This window comes from Argentina silus (genome assembly GCF_951799395.1).
Source record: "Argentina silus genome assembly, chromosome: 18".
NCBI classification, from domain to species: domain Eukaryota; kingdom Metazoa; phylum Chordata; class Actinopteri; order Argentiniformes; family Argentinidae; genus Argentina; species Argentina silus.
This window is the reverse complement of record NC_139672.1, coordinates 5034704-5058456: the sequence shown is the minus strand read 5'-3', so window position 1 is coordinate 5058456 and position 23753 is coordinate 5034704.

Sequence of the window (23753 nt, the reverse complement as noted above, 5' to 3'; positions counted from 1 at the left end):
AAGATTGACAGAAGATGATGATTACATTGAGAGAACAATCAACGGACACATCCTGGTAGTTGAGGGCAGCGCCCTGGTTTGAGCGGTTGGAACTTGGATTCAACACTGTGTCACAGAGACGTTGAGAGAAAAAACACTAAATGATGTTAATATGAGCTTTTTCAATCGAGCTTTGTACTGAGTTAGCTGAGAAACCTGCGGTATGACCTATTCATGACATCCTTACTATCTCAGACTCGCCTTGTGGAAGACAAATGCAAAATAAACGGTGAAACTCAACTTTCACTTTGATAAATGATCGTACATTCATTCACTCGGTCAAACCTACTGCGATCGTAATCCCTTCATCTAACATTGCGAGAGCAGTCGCCAGGTGTTCATACAGCAGTTGTAACAAATCAAGGTGCTCCTGATTCTCACCCTGGGCTGTGTCAGTGTTGCTCAATCCTCCAGGACTCGTGTCTATTTACCCCACCAGCCCTTACAGCAGAGGCAATGAAAGGCCTGTGTGACATGTACTCTCTCTCCCTCTATAATTGCAGTCCCTATTTCCACCAAGACCACTCAATCTTACAGCCATGCGGTGGTTTGATGCCACAACCACTCACAGCCAAGTAAAAATAAACCCCTGAGACATATGCTTCTCATGGGACGGGGATGGGGATGGGGGGGACGGGGGGACAGGGGGGTGGAGGGGCGCAGGGGGGGGGGTGCTATAGAGGAGCTCTGCACTACAGCCTATCCGCTTTGTGTCGGCTATAATAACGTACTATAATCCATGCCATCTACAGATGATTTCCTTCAAATGTGATACTTGTGCTAGGGGTATGGTCAGGGCACGGGAGGGGAACATCTCAGGGTAAACAATATCACTCAGTCAAAGGCTTTAGGTCTAGTAAAAATAGAAAACTATACCACATGAAGAAAATCAGAAAAATATACCCTCTGAAAAGCTATTTATAGTCGGTATCCCAATGATGGGGTTTCTCTCTCTCCAGATGGTTTAAAAGCTCTCTTTTAAGGGGTGGGGTATCATGCATAGTGTGTGTGTGTGTGTGTGTGTGTGTGTGTGCGTCCGTCCGTCCGTCCGTCGTAACATTCAACAGCCCTCATACTGCACAGAGCACATTTCCGCTGATTGAATGTGACTAATAAACCTGTCAAGATCAATCAAACCTCTCCCTCCTCTGTCTTTCACCACACACTAAAACATCACGATCAAACCACCTGATGGGGCGCCATAGATTAATCCATAAAAGGGTGCAGCCCGCCCACTCCTTCCTACCCAAGATGTATATGGAGGTGTGTGAGTGTTAAGGGAGGCTGCAGGCCAAGGTAGGATGAGCTTGGCAGACAGACGGTCTGCAATACCTGCCCACACTCAAGCAATTATAGAGATTACCCCTAACTCCATAGTTACGGTGAATCATTTACTGCACTGTCTGGGCAAGGATTCTATAAGGGTAGGTTGAGGCCATTGCAGAAGGCAGTATCTGTGGTTTTTCAGTGAATGTGGTGAAAGCAATCTGATGCGTATGATTAACTAGTACAGGCATTTGACATGTCTCTTCAAATGCAGTGACTGTCAATGGATATTTGGTATCAGATCTGCTACTATTAGTAAAGTCCAAACGGGCTGATGAGAGCAGTGGTCAGTGAGTGACCTTTTCACCCCAGGTTAAATGGATGCTTTGCTATTTGCTCTTGGCATTTACACAAGGTTCCAGGTAGGGGTTAACTAACTCCCACCTCTCAGGTCAAATGAGCAGCGGTTGTAGTGCTGCTTGGAACCCTATCTCATCATCTACTGAGTGGCAATTTAGTAATACGCCCACAGGATATCATCAGTTAAGTGTAGTGAAATGGAATTCCAAAGACTTGGCATAAGCCTTGATGCAGATGAGTTCTACTGAAATAGGTGGCATTAAGCAATACCTGCGACAGGAAATACCTAGCATAGAACAGGAAAATCATTGGGCAGGTCTATTGGCTTTCGGCGTTATGTCTGAGTCATGTCATTGTGACATGGGGCCAAATGCTAATAATGTGATGGTGGCCATAAAATATGTTTCCGGTGAACTTCAGTCGACTGCGCCTCATGCTCTCCTACGCGTCCTCCACCCACAGTGACATTGATGACAGTTGATGATGTGACAATAGGCCCAGGGTGGAGGGACAGGAAGCTATTAGGGTTATTAAGATATTAAAACCAGATTATATCTGGTTTACCTGCCACTGTTTTCACTCATTAGTTAGTGCTTCTTCTCACCAAGGCCATAATGTCCACTCACCAAGGCCATAATGTCCTCAGGCAATACTGACTAAGGACAGCACCATCTGAACATTTGTAAAGTTCCACTCTGGATGATAGTAGTCAATCCTACACTCGCTGCAGTGTGATTATTTGAATAACATTATATTTCACAAACGGGTCTATAGGAAGACATCTCTCCTGCCAGGGATCAGATGTGTAGCTACAGGTTTGGGGGTTTAGCACCTCCAACACTCCTCTGACTTCCCCCCACGCTGACTACCACAGAGAGAGAACTGAGGAACAGAGAGGGAGAGAGAGAGAGAGAGAGAGAGAGCCAACAGCCTCCCTCAGGGCAGAGGCTGATCCGCTTTGATCCTCCACATCAGATATTATCATGGACAGTAGTTCACGAGAGCCCTCTGCCCCGGGAGCCCCTCGAATTAAAGCTGCCCCTAATCTCACTGATCTTTATCTCCACACTTCAAAAAACACCATTCAGTCTGAAAGGCCCAGAAGACCTTGTTCCTGACAGTCTCTCATGTGTCAAAGGACAGCTCAAAGTTTCAATGCCTAATCCTTAATGATGAGTTTCACTACTGCTACTGTCCTCCACCTCTTTGCTGCTTTCCTCCTTCAAACTGAACATGAAAACGAGTGCAGCACTGCCACCTGTTCTAGTGGGTTTTGAGGTTCTATCTGGCAGTGGAGAGAGTGAGGGAGAGAAAGAGAGAGAGAGAGAGAGAGAGAGAGAGTTCCCCACTCACTCATATAAGCTCATAGCTTTAAAACAGATGCTCGGCCCTACCGTAGCCAAACCAGCCTCACTTTTAGTGTTGACCCTTGTGGTAAGTCTATTTAGCTCATACAGCCCCTATTAAAGTCACCCCGATGACTTCAGCCAAATATATCAAGCAATTGGAGTTTATATGGAGTTGATTTTAGTGAGTCACATTTAGGCTTCCCAACATACACAGGTTGGTTAGAAGAAGCCTCCAGGAGATATATTTTTAGGGTTAACTCTTCCACTGTTATTTACTCTCTTCTTTCCCCAGAGGAGATGGTTCTGTTGTTTACCCCTGGTATCTGTGTCCGTTCTTGTCACTGACACATTGAAACAATACCCCCTCCGGGGATGAATTGTGTGTTTTCTCGGTATGAAACAGTACAGATGCGAATGTGTTATTGTTAAGAGTCACACTTGTTAATGGGTTATTGTTAAGACTTAGACGCTTGGAAGCAAAACATGTCTCGTATGCGCCTATTGCACCACACAGAACTCGGTTGAGTGATATAACTCAGCCATCATGGAGGACTGGAGGAGTGGGTGGAACCGCAAGGAAGACATTCGTCAAGTGATCCAATTGTTCCTGTCTAATTTGGCACAACACCACCATAAACCATCAGATCCCTCATCCCTATTCACCCTTAATCGTCCATCGCCTCCTACATACAGTACTGTACATTACCCCCCCCCCAACCCCCCGCCTAAAAACTAAACTTCCCACTTCCCCTTGAGAATGGCCAGTTCTCAATGGTTTTATAATGGCTTTTACACGCAGAAATGTCCTCCTGTATTTTATAGGAAAGGAGGAAAATAATAACAGCAACATTCCAGAGGGGCTATAATTTTCTTCCGGCGGGTAAAAGTTGTCCATTATGGTCAGGGTCAGGGAACACATGGAACCCCATCATCAGGACCGCACGGTCAACCACATCAGAACCGCCCGGTCACGACCAGTGGAAAGGCCCTGTCTCTGAGAGCAAATACAGCCAATCACAGAGGAGAAGCTGTGCGGCTCGGTACATTTGCCCCCTAACCACGCCGCGCTCTATATTAAGCACATATTCCATTGAAATTACAGTATACATTCCCACCCGTCCCTACAATTTGCATGATTTGCACGTTGATGGGCAAGCTTAAACAATGCTGATACATTACAAAGACGCTCTTGAAAGGGAGATTGGAAGCTTCTTCTTCTCTCTCTCTCTCTCTCTCTCTCTCTCTCTCTCTCTCTCTCTCTCTCTCTCTCTCTCTCTCTCTCTCTCTCTCTCTCTCTCTCTCTCTCTCTCTCTCTCTCTCTCTCTCTCTCTCTCTCTCTCCGTGTTTTGTCTTGCATTTGTTTTTGTTTGATTTGCACCACAGCCAACGTGATTCTTGCAAAGTTTATTTTGGCGACACCTTTGAGAGTATCTAATCTCACCTGGGGCCAATACAAAGAGGAAAGTTGTAAGTAAATGTGTTGTCCCACAGATCTGTCAATGGGCAGGAAAATGTTTTTATTTGCCGTTGGTTTAAAAGCCTGTTCATGCAATAGCAGAAGTACTGTATGTTATTCAAAGCATGACATGTGGTCCGGCATGGCGTGTTGCTCCACTGCATAATCTAAATCCTACAGAGTGGAATTTTACAAGTGTTATGAGAATGCAAGACCCCTTCTGCAAACACCCCACCTACACTCCACCCCACGACAGACCCCAGAACCATCCTAGTTGATGTTGGATGTGTAGTCATGTCCTGCATGTTACATGTTACATTTACATTCATGGCATTTAGCAGACGCCTTATGACAAATACATTTGTCTAAGTAAGTGAATCATCTATCCATCAATCATCTTAAGAAAAAGTAATCTATGCTTTTTTTTTTAATTCATTTATTTACAGTAGAGAAATATGTACAGGGGGGTAGTGGGGGTGAAGAGGTCTCTAGGTTTAGGGTTAGGGTTAGTACAGGGGGGTAGTAGGGGTGAAGAGGTTTCTAGGTTTAGGGTTAGGGTTAGTACAGGGGGGTAGTGGGGATGAAGAGGTCTCTAGGTTTAGGGTTAGGGTTAGTACAGGGGGGTAGTGGGGATGAAGAGGTCTCTAGGGTTAGGGTTAGGGTTAGTACAGGGGGGTAGTGGGGGTGAAGAGGTCTCTAGGGTTAGGGTTAGGGTTAGTACAGGGGGGTAGTAGGGATGAAGAGGTCTCTAGGGTTAGGGTTAGGGTTAGTACAGGGGGGTAGTGGGGATGAAGAGGTCTCTAGGTTTAGGGTTAGGGTTAGTACAGGGGGGTAGTAGGGATGAAGAGGTCTCTAGGTTTAGGGTTAGGGTTAGTACAGGGGGGTAGTGGGGATGAAGAGGTCTCTAGGGTTAGGGTTAGGGTTAGTACAGGGGGGTAGTGGGGGTGAAGAGGTCTCTAGGGTTAGGGATAGGGTTAGTACAGGGGGGTAGTGGGGGTGAAGAGGTCTCTAGGGTTAGGGATAGGGTTAGTACAGGGGGGTAGTGGGGGTGAAGAGGTCTCTAGGGTTAGGGATAGGGTTAGTAGGGATGAAGAGGTCTCTAGGGTTAAGGACAGTTAAGATGTAGCCTGAAGAGATGGGTCTTCAATCTACGGTGGAAGATTGCAGTCATTCACTCACCTTCTTCTTCCAGGGTGTTGTTGACCAGTACAGTGTCAGGTGTAGCTAGCTATCTCACATGGACTGCCTGTGTGTGAAGGCCGTAGACATGACAGAAAAACACACGTGCACACGCACACAGACACACACAGACACAGACACAGACACAGACACACACACACACACACACACACACACACACACACACACACACACACACACACACACACACACACACACACACACACACACCTGCAATAGGCATGTTTCAAAAAACACATTCTAATAACTGCCCCCTCATAAGTTGTGTGGGGGAAGACGATGACTCAACCAGGGCAGGGTGAGAAATTGTGTTTTGGTATTTTGGTGGAGCATTATCAGACACAGACATCACCCTGATGAAATAAAGCGATTGTCTCTCACACCTTCCACCTATAAGTCTGAACCGCTGTAATCCTCAATTACTGAGGACCTGTACAGAACCCTGCCCTATCCAACCCGTGACAGCAGGGGAGGCTGGTGGAGGTAGAAATCGGAGGACGGGCTCATTGTAATGCATGGAATGGAATGAGAAATGGCATCAAACACAGGTTCCTGATTCCATTCCATTCCATGCATTACAATGAGTCCGTCCTCCGACCTCTATCCCCACCAGCCTCCCCTGCGTGACAGGTGCAAAACCCTGCCCTTTCCAACCCGTGACAGGTTCTGCACAACAGGTACACGAGGAGTTGCCACTTGTGTCTGAAACATGGTTGTATTGTTATATTCAGGCTGGTCTCCAGAGAGACGGCTATGTTTTAGATGATTGGGGAAACAACACTTCACAGCACTTGAAAATGTCATCCAGAATGAAAAGAAAATAGATTATACTTGTCATTGAGTATTATTCAGTACCAATTGTTCTGTCAAATAAGTAAGTATATAAGTATTTTTTGAATGATTTGAATGTAATCCATTGTACTTTGATTACTTAGACATAGCCGATCCAATTACACTTACAGTTCATGAAAGAGCGCTGTCAAGCCATGTGTGTATTTTATTTATTTGCTCAGGTGCGTTAAGCCCCCTATACGATCACACAGCAACTGCATTTGAATAGAAACATGTTCACTGTCACAAAAGATGGAGAGAATCTAAAAGGCCACACCGAAGGGGCTCCGTGGTGCATGTTTACTCTTCAGGACAAATGAAGCCATTGAATCACTGAGAGCTGTGAATGAGCTCCTTCTACACAAACAGGCCTTTTTGAACGCACTTCAAAACAACCTCAGCAAACGCAGGGACACATTCCACAGCCGTTTAATGTGAGGGCAAATAGGCAACCACTTCAATAAAATACCTCTCTGATGGAATTGCATAAGTCCATGGTAAGCGGTGCCAACCATAAGGTGAAACCTTAGGGGGACTCAGAGGTTGAAAGTCTACTTGTTACTCTTTTAAGATCTATTTTAAGAGTAGGATTTACTACTACACTGGTTTTATGGTCAAGTGAACATACAGTAAATACCACTGGTATAGGTTGTTCTCCTTACAAAGACATATTTGAGACACCACAGATCCTGTAACTTGCTTGAAAGCACAATCTGGGATTTAGGAATGTTCATTACAATTCAATCCATACGATTGACTCATGAATGACTTATGAAGCATAACTTATGAATGCCTCATGAGTTTACGGTTACATTCACCCAGCCCAATCCCTCTAAATAAGTGGCAGGACATTTTTACTGGAGAAATCAATCCCAGATTGTGGCTTTAAAAACAAGATTTGTAAGATGTGGATGCCAAAAAGAAATCCAGTTGAGAAACTTTTCCACACCAAATCAAAAGGATGGTAGGCTATTCTCCATGGAAACGTCTTATCCAGCTAGGTCTGTAGGAGTTAATGCATTCTCCTCAACCTCCCTTAAAACCTCTATTTTTACATGCTTTCGTTTTGGGGTTTGAATATACAATAACAGGCTGGGCCCTGGTGAAGGCCATCCTATTTTAATTATATTATACCATAGCTCCCCCACCCCATCTCTCTCCCTCCCCTTTCCACAACCCCTTCCCTTCACAAACACACAAAAAAAGGCATCACATTACACACTAACATCCTCGCTCCCCGCCATGTAATTATACAATCTGCAGAAAACATTTATTTTTAGGGTTAGTAAATGTTTGACTTCTGCCCGCGTACGACATCCAGAGAACAGGCAGGGGTATTTCGCTTTAAAGTCTGTTTAACAACTGAAGCCTCATCGTCTAACTTTGAGATTTTATAAGTCAGGGGCGACTGAGGCGTATACCCATGTTGAACACATTTGCAACCGTCACATTCACTGGGGATGGAAATACAATTCAGAAAAACCAAACACAGCCGAGAGTTGGTGTTTTCATGGCATTCAGGACCTCTGCAACGGCTATTTTCCATGACATTCACTGTGTTTCAGATACCTGACTTTGTTGTAGCTACTATTTCTGAGGGGGTTGATTCTATTATGGTGACTGTCATAATCATTGACTGATTGCGTTGTGAGTAAAAAAGACAGTGAGAGTGTGAAGAGATGTGGATGTCTGCTCTGCTCCTCAAGATCCTGCTTTGACTTGTCTCTCTCTCCTTCCCTCCCTCCCTCCCTCCCTCCCTCCCTCCCTCCCTCCCTGACTGCCTCCTCTCTCCACATCACGTGTGCCGAGGGCAGACACACACACACATGCCGTTTCTACATAGCTCAGCTCACCACTCATAGTTACAGATACAAGACTCAGGCATGTTTACCGAAGGCACACTAAAGCAATTAGCACATGTTCAGTCAGTTGAGTTCATGTGACTCTGTGTCTGTGTCTGTCTGTTAATGTGAAACCGCCAGGCTTTCTAGTGTTTTCCGGGGCAACCAGGATTATCGTATCAGCAAATTAGATCAGTGTTTATCTTAGCGGAGAAGGATCATCTTTGGCAAAACAAAAGAAAAAAAAACATTTGAATGTTGACGTTGGTGACATGCCAATGTTTTCTCTTAATCTAATCTCTCCTTTGGAGAATATTGTCATTATTCCTAACAGCTCAACATCCATCATCACACACATTGCATAATCATCAACAGAAGAATCATCCGACCATTATTGTCTTAATAGACAATACAACAGGATTTTTTATCTCCTTTACCTCAGGTAAACCTGTAATCACTCCTATAGACAAAAAAAACAAAAACAAGACTGACTTGTTGGACAGATTCATGCAATGTGAACCAAAACCACAGATGGACTCCCACCCTTCATGGCTACACTCCAACGTCTCCCCACTGAATAGAGGAAGGCTGCTTCGAGACAACAGAGAAGGACACACCTCTCCTGGTTGGAGGTGATTCATGCGCTTGACAAAAATCAAGCTGCCTGAATTACTCTCTGTAACTCGCTTTGTAATTGCAAAAGAAAGCAAGGAGTTGGAGTTGATAAGGTCTAAAAAAAAAAAAAAAAAGTGTCGTGCGTGGTGGTGAGTGCATATGATCATGTCAAATCTGGGGACGGGCTCGTTGTAATGCATGGAATGGAATGAGGAATGGTACCAAATATGTGTTTGATACCATTCCTCATTCCTGTCCATGCATTACAATGAGCCCGTCCTCCGATTTCTACCTCCACCAGCCTCCCCTGGTCAACAGTCTTAAAGAGGAAGGGTGGTACTGGAAGAGTCAGGATAGGTCCAAGTACAGTGAGCACTTCCTTATTCCTGTCCAAAACAGGATGTTGATAAAGATTCTCCGGCAGGAGGTTAGTGTCATGTGCCAAGAGCAGAATTTACTTGGACGAAAAAGTCAATGAATCTTTGACGAGTGATAGATTCTGAGGGTGGCACCGGTTTTCCAGACACAGAATTCCATGGAAGGATGGGGGAGGGGGAGCGGGGGTTCTGGCTCTAAGGAGATGCTATCAGATGACAAAGTATTGACCTACAATAGTGTTTGGTGTAATTAAAGAGGTCACACTGGCTCCTGTGACCACTAATCACTTCAACAACTGTTACCTTCAAGTGTCTCTTGAAATGACCACAAACATCACCATTTCCCCCCCCCCCCGTTGAGTCGATGGAAGAAAAATAGACATCTGTATCAAAATTTAGGACTTCATGATAAAGTGATTAAGCGTATTTATTTTTTGCATGAATTCAGTATGTTGCATGTTTTGCATGTCAAACTTGCCTTTTTTTTCTGAAAATCGTCACTTTAAAAATATTTTGGATCCACTGAATCTGGTGTGTGTGGCAATTACCCCCAGGTTATACGTGTTGCTTCAAAGCAACAAATTAACAAATGAGTCATTTAATTTACTCAGACATAGAAGGAATGCAATGTGTTTGAAATAGAAAAGCAATTTAGCTTTGAAATAGGACACCCCTACACAGACCTGCAACCCACTGCTCCCCCTTGCCCAAAGAACTCACCGTGAAGCCCTGAGTGTGTTAAGCTGTACAGCTTATCTATAACACATCTTCAGGGCTGCTTAAAACCTCCAATGATATGCTGTCATGTGCAAAGAGGCGAGGAGTTAAGTTGGGGAGCCGGAATGGAACAGTTTTGGGGGATAATACTTAGGTAATAATAATACTAGGTGGTTTTGACAGAGAGAGATAATTCAAAGCAAATACACATTTAAGATACTCTTGGTGACGATTTCCCATTAAAGGTACCTGAGTACTTTGGATGAAAATCATATAGTCTGACAAGACCACATTTTATGAACACAATTTCTGTCAGAGATTTGGTTTGGACTGCATCAGCGTATCACAGTGACAGTCATTCTGCATCACATGTTATCCTATCCTCAGGCTCTCCTTGTTTCTCAGTATTTTTACTTGCACCTTCCCAAAACTGTTTTCAATTGAATTTAAATGACTAAATGTTCCATGTCTCCAGCATCAGCTGTATACATAGGGTTTGTTTGGAGAGGTTACAGGGAGAGTCAGGTAGACGACACATCCTGGTCCTAAATAGCTGTCCTGGGGATCAAGAGATGCAAATTACACTTATCAACACGATACTTTGCATCTTATTAAAGGAGATGTTTGTGTGTGTGTGTGTGTGTGTGAGTGTGAGTGTGTGTGTGTGTGTGTGTGTGTGTGTGTGTGTGTGTGTGTGAGTGTGTGTGTGTGGCCAATAAGACACCCCCCCCCCCCCAGGACTACAGAAAGCCATAGACAAATAATCAAACATTCATGACATGCACGTACTGTGCACTTGCAATTTCAAAGAAATGTCTTTTAATGTCTTCAACTTTTGTTCATAACTGGAATGTCATACCATTGGGTGGCTCAGTTGACTGTATTAATGATATGAGGAAACTGGATCTAATTCCGAACAATGACAACAATACATGTCCTACAATCAGAACAGGACAGTTATGGGTCCCGGATTGTGCAACGTGATATTCTAGAGTCTAATGATATTTCATTCCGGAGTCCAGAGGGACACATAGCGGGAAGAGCGATGTTCTGATGTCATTTCCTCCGGGTACTCTCTGGTTAATTTGACAATCATTTAACTGATTATAGGCTTCTTTACCTGCTTCCGCCGTGTTCTGTTGGGTGTCACTGTATTTCCCTTGTAATTTGCCTCCCTCCACCCCCCCTACCTGTAGAAGGCGGTCTTTGATGTGTGTCCCTAGTGTATGATGTAAACCCTGTCTATGTGTGCACTCCAGTGTTGGTGTGATGGTACAAACAGAGACTTCAACAAAGGATACGTTTCCTGCTGTCCTCATTCCCATGTAACACAATGGCAGCCAACAATGGCCCCTGTCTCATTCATGGACCGGTCATAATCCTGGTTACACTGTGTCTCTGTTACATGAGCGCCGATGTGATGAATGTGCATGAATGTCCTCCATTGCTTTTAGCGTGCAACGAAATTTCTCTCGTTTTTTTTTTTCTCCAGAATTTCTTTGTTTGTATCTATAGATCGACAAAACGTGCCAAGATGTGTTATTGGAAACCATTCTCTTTATGTCAAATCTCTGCTAGCTGCAGGCCTTCTTTATGATTTCTCAGAGAGCTTATCTGTGAGTGTGATTCTAATACACGTTGTAGAGGGGAAAGATGGGAGGAAAGCCATTTTGAAATGTATCTACTAAAGCTGATCTGGGTATTGTGGCCAATTCTTTTGTTTGACGATATCCTCTCTCTAAATGTATTGGTGCTGCTCATAAGTCAGTGCCATATTTGAGTCAATACCCACCAGAATCTTCTGATGGCTTCTGCTTTCATGCTTATCATTGCTTAGTCTTTGTTTGTAATCTTGCCATTCAGTTTGGTGGAAATCTAACACCGTCCCAAACACCACACAAATTACATCGGCTATAAATAATACGGTCGTCAGAAAAGGAAAGGCATCGGGCATTTGATGATATTTTTGCTCTATTGTTTTATCAGCGCTGTCATTATGTGCTGAGAGAAGCAGAGCCCCGACACAGGCTGGAGAGGCTGATAGGCCGGGCCGCTGAGAGACGTTCAAACTGCTGCTGATCTGAGGGCCGTCAGGGCTGTGATTAGCTGAAACAATGGGCCTGCAAGGAGGGAGGGAGGGGGAGAGAGAGAGCAGGAACAGGGAAATATTGATTTAATGGTTTAATCACGACTTCCTGCGTGGACGACGTGGAGTCCAAACACACACATCACATCACTTCTTTTCTTCACTCCTCTCAGCTGTAATTGTGTGTGTGTGTGTGTGTGTGTGTCTGTCTGTGTGTGTGTGTGTGTGTGTGTGTGTGTGTGTGTGTGTGTCAAGTCAGCAACCCTCTGAGATGCTGATTACTAGCATGGTCCTAAGTATAGCAATTCTACAGGAGGGAACTCCAACAGTACACAGCCTCTGATATACTTAGGGTTAGGGTTAGCCCTAACCCTAACCCGTGACATACAGTACAGTATAGTACACAACTACGGGCTAACCTAATGTATAAGAGGGCAAGAAGAAAACAAGACAGGGATCTAAAGGCTACTGTACAGCATTAGCATTTATCTGGTCCCCGAGATGGTGGATGACTGCTGGAGGTGACTGGTGGATGACTGCTGGAGGTGACTGGTGGATGACTGCTGGAGGTGACTGGTGGATGACTGCTGGAGGTGACTGGTGGATGACTGCTGGAGGGATATTTTATATGTGTTTTTTAGGGCATTTCTGCTTTTTTGGGATAGAGACAGTAGACACTGACAGGAAGGATGGGAGAGAGAGAGAGAGAGAGGCGGGATGACATGCAAGATATGTCAAACCAGGAACCTTGCGATTATGTGGTATGCGCATTAGTGTGCTACGCCACGAAGCGCCCCCGCACTTTCTATGTCATTGTGACCTTATCTCAGGTCAGACCCTCGTCTCTGTTCTCAGGTGGGTGACTCCATTGAGCAGAGCACACAGTGCTTCACAGGCCTCCCAGCAGGTTGGCGCTCATAGAAACAATTCAGCACCACTGACAATGCAGGAGTCCTGTCACAATACAAGACTACAGTCACAATGCAGGACTCCCAATGAGGCAGCTGAGAGCTTGGCAGACGTCTGGACGGGGGATTTAGCAGGAGGAGCCTGAGGCCATCTCACCTGACTACAAGCAACCTGAGAAGTGGGGAGGGCAGGAGGGGGGAGGGGAGGGGAGGTGAGGAGGGGGGAGGAGAGAGGAGGAGCGGGAGGGGGGCAGAGGAGAGGAGAGGAGGTGGAGAGGGGGAGGGGATTATCCTTAAGTACAATTTAAGGACATGACAATAAAAGTATATTTTGGTAAGTATACTAAAGTACAGATTAAATTAATGGCAATAAAGTATACTTTTTGTAAGTATACTAAAGCATACATTTAAGGGCATGGATTTAAAGTATACTTTAAGTAAGTGCACATAAGTACAAATACAGTATAACTTTAGTGTACTTTAAGTATGTATAGAAACATAGAAATATATTTTAAGCATATTAATTATAATTGAATATACTTTCAATACACTTAAGTACACTTTTTTCCACTTGTCAACGGCAATAACGTAATGTAGTTACTAACCCTAACTCTACAGCATCAGTCAGTGTGATCCATCCATCATCACAACTTGAACGTACAGTAATCACCTGTAAGACCTGCTATCACGGAAAGAGGATCTGCATCTTTGCACAGCAGAAGGGATAAAAACAACACTTAGCAGCAGAGCAAGGCCGCATAAATATTTACCATCGCTAACCACATGAGTGTACTTATGTTGAGTTAAAGGCTAGATGGTGAAATAATGAGGCTGCCCTCAGGGAGCCCGAGGGGAAATAGAGAGGTTGATAGTGTACATGGTTAGACAAACATGTGCTGTCTAAACACAGGCTTTGTTGACGTCTCTGTTATTTCTCACTCTGCACACAGAGGAGGCCGTAGAGAAAACACGTCAAGTTCTTTCACTCTGCTATCAGCCTCCTTTAAATACATTCCTATCACAGGTGCATAAGAATTGGGTGTGTTTCCTAAATATGTTATCAATCAGCAGTTTACCTGAAGAAACCTTCACCGATCGTACAGTATACTGTACAAAGCATACACACGCACGCACACGCACGCGCACACGCACGCGCACACACACACACACACACACACACACACACACACACACACACACACACACACACACACACACTTTACCAGAGTGCAACACCTCTGGCGTTTTGAGACCACTTAGCTGAGAGTCCATAACTCACCCCAGCAAAGACACCACCAACTGCATTATCAGATTAGAGACACTTTAGAATGAAAATACTTGACCCCAACCCCAAATGCCTTCATAACCCTGGAAAATTGAGGGATATCTGTGAGGAGGAGGAGACTGTGAATTTAACTTCCTAAGATTACAACTAGGCAAAGAGCAAGTCTGATGCTCTCATACTTTTGAATAAGCTATTCAGGATGTGGTTTTACATGATTGATGGAGCAGAACACCAGCCTATAACTGGCAGTACCGATATCACTTGATGCATCTTGTAAATGGTAAATATTTTTTTTTTTAAAAGAAACGTCTCCCCTGCTGTATAAAGTTAACAAGACAAGTTGTGGAAAGACAAAGTACTATCAGTGCACATTTTCCGTTAACTCAGATAATAATTCTTTATTGCATTCTTTAACGAGCTACAGGCACGCAGGTAACATTTTAAGGTCACGCTCTGATAACATCTCTGAAAGCGAAGGAAACTTCTGCTCATCTTCAGTGTCTACCTACAGTTATCAGTGTGGCCAACCATCGTTTACCATTTTAGGCTATTAAGAAAATAACGTCTAATATAACCATTTAGATATACAGTATGTGCCCGCCATAAGAATTGGAAAGAGGAAGCATTTTGTCTTCTTTTAGCTCTATGCTCTACTAACAACTATGAGGTTAAAGTACAGATGGGCATCTTTAATTCAGTGTTTTCCTTTTTCAGATTTGAAATGGTTTCACCATTTAGGAATGACAACCCTTTTACACACAGTCCCCCTAAAGTATTGGAAAATGGGCTTGACAGCTGTTTCTGGTAAGTCAGGTGTGTGCCGTCACTTCATTTGTGCAGGTACAAGAGAGATGTCAATGTCAAGTATTGATTCCAGGCTTTACATTTGCCTTTGGAGTTTGCTATTGGTGTCTGTCAACATGAGGACCAAAGAGACATCAATGAAAGTCAAGGAAGCCACTATGAGGCTTAAATATCAGACAAATCAATCAGAAACATAGCCAAAACCTTAGACATACCAAAATCAACAGTTGGTAACAACATTAAAAAAAGAAAGAAAGCACTGGTGAGCTCAGCAATCGCAAACGGGCTGGTAGGCCAAGGAAGACTTCTGGAGAAAAAAGGATCTGCCCAAGATTTACAGCATACCACCTCATGTGTGAAACATGGTGGAAGGGGTGCTATGATTTGGCATATATAGCTGCCACAAGCACTGGATAACTTGTCTTAATTGATGATGTTACTGCTGATGGCAGCAGCAGAATGTATTCTGAAGTGTACAGAAACATCTTGTCTGCTCGAGTACAAGCAAATGCTTCCAAATTGAGCCCTGAAATAGGGGGAGTGTGTTTAAAAAAGGTTGTACTTTCTAAATGGTGAACCCAATCTGAAAAGAAAACCCACTGAATTAAAGCTGAGAATCTGTACTTTAACCCCATCGTAGTTGTTTGATTTCAAATCCAAACTGTTGGAGTATAGAGATAAAAAAAGACAAAATGCTTCCTCTTTCCAATACTTATGGAGGGCACTGTATCTTTTTCAAAGGCATGTCTTTCATACTAGAAGTTAGGCCTAATAGCTGTGCAAAAATTAGATTTGCTCTGCTTTAAACAAACCTATGGGAACTAATGTATTCTCACCTAATAGACAGGATCTATGTCAAAACAGGTGTACTGTTCCAATGAAAACATTGATTAACATTACACTACACCACATAACATTGACAAGATCCTCTTCATTCAGCCAAACATTTATCTGGGTGTATAGAAATACTGCTTCAGGGTGTGGTAGACAATGAGGCCTCAAGCTGACAGGTAAACAGAAATATGGAATGTTAATATAGTTTAATGGGCTTTTTCACCATCACTGAAAAACACACCCACACACTGTAGTACGCTAGACTACACAAACATGCCAAATGTTGATTTATAGACATGGCCCACAGATTATTCACACGCTTAATACACATGCACACACACATATAAAAACATATAGTGTCCTCGGTGTCACCCTGGACACTGTGGAGGAGGTGACCAATAGGAGGATGAGGACAAAACTCCTGGCCATCATGGACAATCTCTCCCATCCCCTACATGTCACTGTGGCAGAGCAGAGAAGCTCCTTTAGCAACAGATTATTACAACCACGTTGCACTAAGGAACACTATAGGAGATCTTTTCTGCCTGCCGCAATAAGACTGTACAACTCCTCCTCCGGCTGGCTCGATCGGGGTGATCAGAGTCAGGCTGGGGGATGTTAAATCATACTGGACTGTTCTTACTGTATATAATGTTTCAGATGTCCATTTTATTTTTATTCTATTATTCTACTGTGACTTTATTTTGTTGTTGTTGTTAGTGATGTGTACTGCCTTTGATGCTGCTGTTTTGATGCTGCTGTACTGCCGTACTTGATGCTTTGATGCTGCTGTACTGCCTTAATTTCCCCTCGGGGATCAAAAAATTACCTACCTATCTATCTATCTATCTATCTATCTATCTATCTAGTCTTAAAATTACTTACTTTAGTAAATGACGACAGACGACAGAAACCTCAGTGTTGACGGGGCTGAGACACTGACAAATCAGTTTTGTCTTATCGGTGGGAGTAAAGATAACAGCAGCAACAAACACATACCTTAAGTCAACGCCTCATGCATCGCACAGACTCCGAACATTATCGTCTTTTGGACTCTGCACCTATTGAAGGGTACCATAAAAACAAATCAGAGTGTAATTACAAACTAACTACTACTGTACATTGATGCATTTCTCAGCAATGAGAATGGCAACATTGTTAACAGAGGAAAAAAAATGTAACCAAAGCACCCTAGAGGACTTACATTTGTCTGTGTGTCACATTGGTAACAAACATCTCCTTGCACCTCCTTCACGCTCCCAGTTCCTGCAGCAAGAGTTATGGATGAGAGCTGTCTAGAGAGGTCACTCCCCAGTTCACACATCCAGGGTCAACCCCAGGTCTCCTTTTGTCTCCAGGTGAGAGAGATGAGAGTCTCTTCTGCCACTCTCCAGCCTGTCACTTTACACTTGAGAAGCGGTGAAGTCAAATCAATGTAAACTAGGATTAAGAGCCTCTCTGGTCACCCTGGGGTCAGGGCAGCCTCCTGTCTCTCACGCAAACCCTTGTTTTTCTTTCTTTTGTCCAGAAGACTATTTGAAATATTTCAGTAATTTAAAGAGCTTTTCTTGGTATAGGGTTTGTCGTTATCAGTGCAGAGTGCTCATTGGTCGGAGTTGAGCTCACTCATCCCGGTCTGAGGGAGGGTTGAGAGAGGGGAGAAAGAGGAGAGGTCTTGAGTGAGTGCTGTCAAAAAAAAAAAAAAAAATTCCTTAGATGCCTATCTTGATAAACATACTGATGCAAAGAACATCTATCTTACCAGCCTATGTCATTAAAAATTGTTATCGTTGAGTAAAATCTCTAAATCATTTTCCAGTGTGGCGCATGAAAGCCACATCCTCCTCAACCTAAACCAAAAAAGGCAGCTGACTTCACAAAACCAGTTGAGCGAACCGATGATTGTCGGTGTGCAGGTGCGCACAAATATCTACTGCATATCAGCAACAACAGCCCATGCCTCTGATAGTGACGGTATGCACAACGTCTTATCCTCCGGTTATCATGGCTGGAATCATCTCATGACTCGTCCTGTCGATAACCGCGCGCAGTAAACAAACATGATATTGCAGAGATACCCCATGTCAGCCCAAAGGAGCGTGAGTGAACGGCCTGAACTTGGACACTCAGTGGGAGAGTGTGCACACATGCCAGTAGTGTGGACAACATGCCCTCCCAAGTAGTGTTTACTCTCTAGGCAGCAGTAACATGCTTTCACTGGGACGACAGGGCCCATAAAACATGCTAATTAGAGGGCATCCTTCAACAGAGTGCAGTTATCAGTCAGTCACTCTGCGTTTATGGCCATCTTTTTCTGTTGCTGTAAAACTGGAGCTGGAGCTGGAGAGCAATGCTGTCTTAAAGGAGCCAGGGTTTGGAGATAAGAGTCTGTGTGGAGTCTATGTGGTATCTCTGATGCATGGGCTGTTTGCTGCTGGAAGACTGTAACCCTTGGTCAGGCACCGACATGACGCCCGTCGCCTGTCGCCCACGCATGTTCTATGGGCCGAGCGCACCGTGTCCTGCGCGGCACGTCTCACCTCAACCCGTTCACCCTGAACAAGGTTACCGCAGTTACCCCGAGGGTGTGAACTAATCGCGAGGAATCTTATGGTTAGGTACAGCGCCACTCGCTTCAGATGTTAACATGAAAGATATAACTAAGCATTTAGGAGGGCGCCCAGTGCAGCAAGTGTCACCTCTACTCGTACGCCCCTAAAGGGTAAGAAGGCGAAGAAGGTGATTGTTTACATTTAAGACGTCTGAGGGTATGAACTAATCACGAAGAATCAGAGGGTTGGGATACCGCTCCCTTCAGATGTTAGCGTGCCAAACACGACTTGCTAAAAAACATAGAAAAATCATGTCAAATCTAACACAGGCAGTGTACCATGGGAAATAAAAATGACAGAGAGCAGAGGGGTAGAAACATTCCATGTTCCATCCACAGTGAATAGATGCGGTGAGCCACTTCACCTTCTGTGGGCTGACGGGGCTGTCAGGTGTGAGTCATTCTCACTGACACATGGACATGTAGTACACGTGGATGGATGGGCACACAAGTCCAGGCAACAGACCTTCTCATTTGGGAACAGGAGACAGCTGTGTGTCAGCTCAGCCAGCCTTTATGCACAACATTTTTTTCAAATAGAAAATGTGTCATTGTCTGTTTGTTTGATTGATCTCTCGCACACAGACACAGGCACAGGCACAGGCACAGGCACAGGCACAGACACTGACACAGACACTGACACTGACACTGACACTGACACAGACACAGACACACACACACACACACACACACACTCCTGCCCCCCCTCCTCCACCCCCTGCATAGGAGATAACATACTGTAGATCCCAGTCAGACAGGTGTGTGTGTGTGTGTGTGTGTGTGTGTGTGTGTGTGTGCGCGCGTGCATGTGTGTGTGTATCACACACTCCCTCTACCTGCTGCAGGATCCTGCTCAGCCACCTTGTCACATGGCCATGTGCTTGAGCCCTGTGCAAACAACATGGACCCAGGATTGCTGTGTGAGTCACTCTCCAAACACTACACTTTTCTTCTCTCCAGTCGAACGGTTCTCATCACAATGCCTGTGACTCACCTAACCTACTCCCCTCCACTTGCAATGCTGGAAGTCATGCCATAAGAAAACATACATCACTTTCTTTTTGTTTACTTTATTTTTTATTTTTTTTATTTTGCAGACAAAATGTCATTCTGTGAAAGCAAACACAACTGCACACCTGAACACCCGGTGGTTATGAGGGCTTTGCATATCCTGTCAGAGAACATTTGTACGCGGTTTTGACACTGATCTTTCAGAGTGAATGAACCATACTCTGACACTTTCTCTGAATCAAGTTAAACACAGAACTCTTATGATTCATTATCTTATGATATCTGAAGTGATATCATTGTTTTTATAATCACATGATCGCAAAGAAGCAAGTCATTATGATCAGAGAGAAAGATTTCATATGATTGCATGATACACCCTCTGGTACCAAGCAAGTGGGGCGTGAGATAGGCCCAGCGCATTCCCACACTGTGAAACAGACCAAGAGGTCTCTAACCTGACATCAGGTGGGACTCTGTGCCAAATGCCTCCCTACTAGAACATTCAGTGCCCTTGCCCTGATAGCTGATGTTCCTTGGTAGTGCTTTGTGTGTGTGTCTATGGAGCTGGTAATCCTTTGGAGGAATGTGGCAAAGCCAGCTGATGCCTTGAGCATTTTTCAAAAGACTTTCAAAGACACTGGGCAATAAATAGGATTAAATAAAATGTTATCTATATGAAGAAAAAAAAAAGAGAAAAAAAGAAGAGATTTTCAGCATGTAAAAAGCGAAAGGATGCTTCGGGGAGGCAAATGACATCTCTCTCTCTCTCAAACACCTGGAAATCAGAATGCCGTGGTGACACAGTGCTGATAACAGAAACTTTCTGAATGCCTAACCCTAGTCATACTGTCATCCAAGTCTGCCAACTAGAGATACAAGTACCAATGTCACGGTGATAATGGGAAGATTAAACAGGTACAACTTGCCACATAAGCACTTGATTCTGATTGCTTACCATATCCCTCTCCACAATATGGAGGCAATCAGCTGATATCATAACACACAAGACCAGAGTCCAGCACTCCTACAGCAGCCTGTCCAAGTGGACCTCTCTGTGGTCGGCCAGGGTCTGAGGATGAGGTCCGGCTCCCCTCGGCCCCTGACCGCTGCTCTGGACACCACAGCCTCGTGGTCGGACAGAGAGAATGGAGGCAGGTTTCTCTCTGGGACCGCGTAAACACCATGGCCAGACCTGAGTGGGATCAAAGTGCTCATTACAGAAGCCCACAACCCTGAGAAATGGCAGCCAATGGTGGTGACCAGAACTATATTTGGAACAAGGGCACGCATTCATTTCCTAGGAATGGAGTGTCTTAAGCAATTGCCATTGAGCAACGGCAGTTTGTTAAAGCTACAGTAACCACCCAGAGTCAGTTCCACTGTCCACAACAGAGGCAGCACTGTTTAAACTGTGACTGGTTCTTGAATACACCTCAGAGGTACAGTTGAGGTATAGTAGTATGTTCGAGAGAAGAAATACTATTCATCACAACTGTCTATTTAAGGTTGCAGGCAATGAGGCATTGAGAAACACACATGCTGTCAAATTAGGTGATAAACGGGGGGGGAAGCAGAATCAACATTACAGTAGATGGTAGGGATTAAATTTGATTCAATCAGGCTGGCACAATTGCCATCTGTATTTTATGTTACAGTAATGTAAAGAAACATAAATGGGCAACAGACAAATGTACATACAATATCTACTGGATAAGGTACAGTATGTGTCAACACCCATCTTTGATTCATAGTTGAATATTTCAATGGATGTGAAATCACCAAATGACTGTGTGTTTTGATCAGTTGAACGAGAAGAGAGGTCACTGACTAACCTCTGTTGGCCAATCACACAGGTCACACCGGTCAAACAGAGTGACTGAAAACAGACTCTTGGCACGCACAGTACTCTGTGCGTGCCAAGTTGACATTGGACAGCCATCTGTGTTATGTGCCCACGTAAGAACTTTTTTTGTCACTGTTTTCTGGTTGAATACAATATATTTATTAGGGTGAATAAACAGAAGAGTCATATTGAGCGAGAAACAGTTTGTAAATCGGGGTATTGAAAAAAAGATATGATACATCGAGACATCACTTCCATATTGCAGAACTTTTTCTATTTTTTTTTGGAGAACAAGAATGGACAAATCATGAATCATCTAAATTTAAAGTGAGACGTGAAACTAAAAAAATGTTCTTAAATGTAGCTACTGACAGAGAAGAGAACATTTATATATATAAAAAAAATAATAATAATAAAAAAAAAATTAAAAAGCAGCACATTTTAAATCATATTCATTTTATATGATTGTCATGGCCACAAGTAAAAAAAAAAAAAAAATAATAATAATAATAATAATAATAATTCCCCAGTAATTAATCCTAATTAATTTAGGATTAATTAGAATTGCAATTACGTGTGATCAACAAATTTATAAACAGGTGACCAAATCACCAGTTCCAATAATGGCTGCTTCAATGGAAAGAAAATGTACATTATGACTAATTTTCATACCTCAGAGGTGTCATAGTTTCTGCTCATTTAACTGTTTCCGCCAGGCTTAAATAGTGGAAATGCAGTGTGTGTGTGTGTGTGTGTGTGTGTGTGTGAGAGAGAGAGAGAAAGAGAGAGAGAGAGAAAGAGAGAGAGAGAGAGAGAGAGAGAGAGAGACACTGGGGCCTCTGTTTTGAGCTAGTCATGGTCCATAGGAAGGAGAGAGAGAGAGAGAGAGAGGGGCATTCACTTCTTTCCGTTCAGTTCAAGTCATTTTTAAGAACATTAATCTCCATTTGCGGCCCTAAGTGTGCAGCTTTATCATACTTGTATGTGCTGCAGAGTGCTTTTGATGGGAATGGAAGAGATGTGTAGAATGGTGGGCACAATGGTAGAAAGTCAGTTTGATCGCACATAAATTCTGTTTATTCTATTTGAGTCGATGAGATTATGGCGTCCCCACTGAGCGCGTTGCCCTATAATCATGCTCTCCCCTGCCGTGGGTTTCACTTTACAAGTACTGTGTGAGTGTGGTTATCAACATGTGTGTGTGTGTGTGAGAGAGAGAGAGAGAGAGAGAGAGAGAGAGAGTGAGAACGTGTGTGAGAAAGAGATAGAGAGTGAGAATGTGTGTGTGAAAGAGAGAAAGAGAGTGAGTGTACGTGAGAAACGGCAGGGTCAGGATGAGATCCCCCACCATGATAACCACGACGGAGGTTACAGTAAAGGCATGGATTGAGTAATACGGTGGATGAGTGTACTGCTGAGGGTGCATGATGTCTCCTGACCGTTAAGCGAGTGGATTAGTGTAAACTAAACTTCACCTTTCCTTGTGAGGGAAAGAAAAAGTCAATTGGATTGGATTTTCATTCCATCGAAAATGGGTAGCACTCCAATAAATCAACTGAATGTGTTTCCAAAGAATGTCATCCCCTCAGAGAAGTCGTCAATTCATCAGAGGAGACCTGACTGTCTTGTTTTTTTCTTTCCTGTAAAGAGACAACCTTTATATCTCCCCCTCTAATATGTAGATCCCAGAAGAGGCTTATATCTAACAGCCAAAACCAACGATAATGAATTAAGCTATTCACTAGATCGACACAAACCTCTGTGTGTGTTGTCACAAGGAAACACAAGGTTGCCTCTTGTACCCCAGTCCCAAGTAAGTAAAAAAAAAAAAGAGGAAATAGCTCAGAGAAAAGGTGTCATTTTTCTTCATGTGAAAGTGTGTGTGTGTGTGTGTGTGTGTGTGTGTGTGTGTGCGCGCACGTGTGTGTGTGTGTGTGTGTGTGTGAGAGAGAGAGAGAGAGAGAGAGAGAGAGAGAGAGAGAGAGAGAGAGAGAGAGAGAGAGAGAGAGAGAGAGAGCAGAGCCCCTACCTACAATATGCTGAACTCAGCTGATTACACTTTCCCGTCCAGACGGTAGACATTCCTTCAACCTGTGGCCGCTTCCATTGGGCCCCTCAGCTCCCCTCTGCTGTACTATTCCATTAGAAGTTAAACACCTCACATTCACAACTGGCCTACAGACACAGGCCAAGCCAAATCAAACCACTAACACACAAGCATTGTCAGAGGCTCTAGCCTTTAAAACATCACAACAAATGGATATCATTGAAAAGGTCATCTGTGTCAATCTGTTATAGAGGGGATGTGGGGTGTGTTTTT